Source organism: Nannobrachium achirus, assembly GCF_963921795.1.
Source record: "Nannobrachium achirus genome assembly, chromosome: 8".
Classification (NCBI taxonomy): domain Eukaryota; kingdom Metazoa; phylum Chordata; class Actinopteri; order Myctophiformes; family Myctophidae; genus Nannobrachium; species Nannobrachium achirus.
Window position 1 is genome coordinate 56,822,123 of NC_137817.1, and position 4,760 is coordinate 56,826,882.

Consider the following 4,760-nt stretch of genomic DNA (forward strand, 5'->3'; position numbering starts at 1 on the left):
GGCCAGATATGATGACAATAATAACGGCTCCCTGGAGCTTTTGATATGCTGTCCACTGTGCATGTGACCGTCACATACACATGGCCATTGGCCGATGTTCTGGGATCTGATGCTTGGTACTCTTTGCCATTGGTTGGTTGTAATGTTGCTGATCTGGGTCTAGGGTCTGATTATTATTATGCTACGGTTGGATTTCTTTTGTTGTAAAATGATACTGTGCCGAAATCAAGGTCAGATACACGTCATATAAAGTAGGTGGTATCGATAAACCACGTACACACAGTGTGCAAATGTGGAGTGTAAAATATATGCCCACTAAGGCTCCTATAAGGTTCTGTATTGGAAAGGATATTACACAAGTTACCTAATATATGACATACATACAGTATATATTGCATTACTCTTGTTTCTAGGTCAATGTGACTCATGTCTTATTAGCAGGTCCAATGTCTGACTCTCTCTCTCAGCAAGGCCAGCATACTCCATATCGTCGTTGTCGGGTGGAAACCTTGTTTTCACTACCTGTGCGACGGCCTTGCATGATGAAGCAGGGCTTTACTTTGCGAAGAAAACGTACAAATTTGAAACTAGGAGATACAAGGTTTCTGCCCGACAGTGACAATATGCTTTAACCTCATCATGAACCTGGAACGTACGGATTTCCAAGATGGCCGCTGTACCTCCTGAGCCACGGCCACCCCGTTCAAACCAACCAACGGTTCCCGGGCCATGTGGCCCTCAGACCCATACACCCTTCCCATGACATCTGTCACATGATGTACAAACACAACTCCTGGACATGACACTAGTACGTCGCAGGGACAATACCCCTAATGTCTTGTTGAGTGCCAAGCATAGACTGTAAAAAAACATGGACGGTGCGAAGCCATTGCTTTCTATGCTGCGAAAATGACGCTTTTTGGTCCCTTGTATGGGTGTCGCCATCATTGTTTTAATAATGGTACCCAAGGAATCATAAGGAATGCTATTGGCTGCCAACGGTCACGTGGAACCGCAGGGATACATTGGAGAATGTGGTGTTGAGCCTCCCGAAATAAAGCACACGAAGAAGAACACAGCCGGCTGGTATCAGTTTAGTTGTCCACGCCCCCCGCAACTTTATCATCAATTTTAATCATAAATGGGACCATATTGCACAAAACGCATATCATGGTGATTGAAAGGCAGTTTTTTACTAGCGACAGGAACCATAAAGTATTTATGACGATGTTTATTAAGGTTAGAAAATCAAAGGGGGGAAATGACTGGGATCCAATGGAGAAATATTATTTTTGGTACCTTGCGGGGGGAAACAGCGCAACTAGCGGCCAATCATGGGATCTTTCTATTCCGGGAATGCCTCATGAATAATCCAGGCAACAACACGCCTTGTGCCAAGCAGGAAGGCATTGGGACCCATTTCTATAGTCTTTGGGATGACCCGGCCTGCTTCTGGGAATTGGACCCCGACCTCCCAATCTCAGGGGGGACACTCTAGTCTAACCGCAATACCACTGAGCAATCTTGAGTTGACTCCTTTTCACTTGTACAAAATAATCACTATTGATATGGTCTGTTCCGCACTTTCAGTTCTAAAGGGAGCCATGTTTCAACCTTCATCCTCTCCCAGGTGAGAAGGCTTTGAGGAGCAACTACTGCATCCTGTACTAGCATTTTAGATTATGGAATGCATATCACACATAAACCATGTTACGATTGTAGTGTATATGACAACATTGTATTGTTCTTATTGAACTTTTAAATCTCTTAAAGGTGTATTCAGTGATAATGAAAGTTGCCGGGGTCATCTTTTTCCTTACTGGCCTTACAGCGTGGAAATGTTTAGTTTTTTATAGATTTTTTACACCATTATAATGTTCTCGTTTTGATCATTAGACCCAATCACTGAATATCGGTAGGCCTACGTCTCCAGCTTCAGGATATGTATGATACTGATTTACTAGAGACAGTGGCATTTTATGAGTTCAGTAGTTTACAATCTAGGCATTTAGCAGACGTTCTTAATTCAGAGCGACTGTGGTTCTCAAAACTTTTATTTTGAGCATCATAACTAAACATCATAACATAATTACAGCCATACTCTACCCTGATTGGTCGAGGACTGGCTGGCCACCTCTGAAGACTGAATCTAGCTATGCTCGTAACACAGACCATGGTGGAAGTCCTTATATGGTCAGCACACATTCTAGTGAGGAGAATGAATGGAAAATGTACCAATTATATTTTTATTTGAATGAAATACAATCACTGAATATTACCTTTAATTAATGACCTCTTCCAATAAGGAAAGGATTCCAAATAAGCCTGCTGGCTTCTTCCTTTCCTCGCACAGTATTTTGTTTCTGTGATATGTATTGTTAATTATTTTTATAACGATGTGCTAATAAACTAAACTAAACAAAACAGTCTTAATGTAAATGTTTATAAGACAACAGTTTTCTGTTTTTGTTCATTTGATAGAGCACATTCATGAATATCAGTACAAAATAATATACTGTGCCATTTAGCAAGAATCCTCCTAATTCACAGTGACTAGGCAGGTAACGCAACACAATACTCACAGTTCCCCCTAGTGGTGGCCCTATACAGTATAATAGAAGAAAAATACAACTGGCACATCTGCTGGCAACAAGTAAAGTGCAGGACCAACAGTGGAATACATATTAGAAGAATAGAGTCTGCACACTTGATTAAAAATATGTCAGGCTTTATTAACGTTTCTGATGAAGACCTTTGTGGCGAAACGTTAATAAAGCTTTTTTAATCAACTCTATTTTCCTAATAACTATACAGTATAGAACCTTTAATTAACAAGTAATAAGAAAGGATTTGAATAGATGATATGCCACAGGCTTCTCTATGGATTGGAGGTAGATATGTTGCAATATTCGTGAGCAAACAGATTTTGATTTGCACAGTTGTAGCCTACTTGTGCGATCCAAACAGTGTGTGAACACGTTGAGGAATTAATGTTGACAGAAATTTGGTGTGAATAGTGAATGAATTTGGGGGACTTCAAGGTTCAATAATGCCTCCTCAGTGTGACAACAATGTTACAAAATCAATATAGTCATAATAAAACCAAAATTGCAACACAATGTTACAGTGGGGTCTTCAACAGGGGGTCGGGGACCCCTAGGGGGTCCTCAGAGTTACTACAGGGGGTCCTCCGAATCTTTGTGTGATAGCTTTTTTTCTCCGTTTCTATATTAACCACTAGAACCCTAGCGTCCATATTCCGAGAACTTTAGCCAAAAATAACAGATCTACACCACCAACGAGGTTTTGTGTAGAGGGGAAAAGAGCAGACTAAGTACAGTGAAAGGTCAAGTTTATTAAGTATAGCCGGTTTAAGTGGTTAAATATCTGGAAACACATTGACATGAATCCAAAATACACTGATGATTGTGGGGTCAAATTATGAAACTATATGGTATCTATGGGTTGTGTGGGGGGTCCCTGGTTCATCTCTCTCTCTCTCTCTCTCTCTCAACTAAGGGGTCCTTGGCCTGAAAATGTAATGTAATTGTGTTAAAGACTAGGACACATAATATTGTGACTGTAGTCCTGTGTAGAACTAAAAGAAGGTGAGCTCCTACTGCCCTCTAGTGGAGAAATCCTATTCTGGTCCACAACTTTTATGTGGCGCTGTTCTGGACAAAACCTGCAAGGAAGGAATGGAATGGAATTAGCCTAGTAAACTGACTCCTCCCATCTTCAGTTCGAAGGCAGGAAGAGAGACTGGTTTACGAGGCTAGAATGGAATGGCATATGATATTCAAGTCAAATGCAACTTTATGATTTTGAGAGCCAGTTAGAAAGCTTGAAAAGCTTTTGGCTAAAAAGTGGACATAAGTATTTTCTTACTCTGCTTTTGTTAATTCAGGAGTCTTCAACATTTTCAGGCCAAGGACCCCTTAGTTGAGAGAGAGAGAGAGAGAGAGGTGAAGCAGGACCCCCACAACCTTTCCATAGATTTCATATAGTTTCATCGTTTGACAGCACAATCATCAGTGTATTTTGGATTCATGTCAATTTGTGTTTTCAGATATTTAACCACTTGAACTGTCAATACTTGACATTTCACTATGTACTTAGTCTGCTCTTTTTCCCCTCTACAGCAAACCTCTTTGCCAAAAATACACAAAGATTTGGAGGACCCCCTGTTGAAGACACTTGCTCTAATTCATTTGACCTGTCCAATGGAGTTTTTTTTTGCCACACCAAATGTCATACATAAGCCAAAAAAGGCCTTTTGGCAGCCGGACTAAATGAATTGTCATCATGTTTAACGCAAAGAACATCATGTGCATTTATTTGATCGGATATGAATATAAAATACCATCAGGTAAACATCAACATGGACATTAACATGGAGTTACAACTTGAGTTTACTTAATAAATCCCAACCCAATACGGACAATTACAATTCAGGTATTTAGCACACTCTTAAACCGGAGCAATTTACAGTAAGCAAGGACAACATGAGGTAGAATATCCAAAGAAAATCTATAATCTGTTAGTTCTGTACATTGAAAGTATACACTCAAACTGAGACCACAGGGGGAGTGAAGATGACAGTGAACTGACATTTAAGGACTTTTAAGACCTTTTAATAAAAAATAAAGAATGAAAAGAAAAAAGACTGTTGCTAGGGCTGGGTGCAATAACCGCAATACTGCCATACAGCTGTGTCGAGTTCATAACCGCTATTATACAGCGATTATTATTTAAAATGT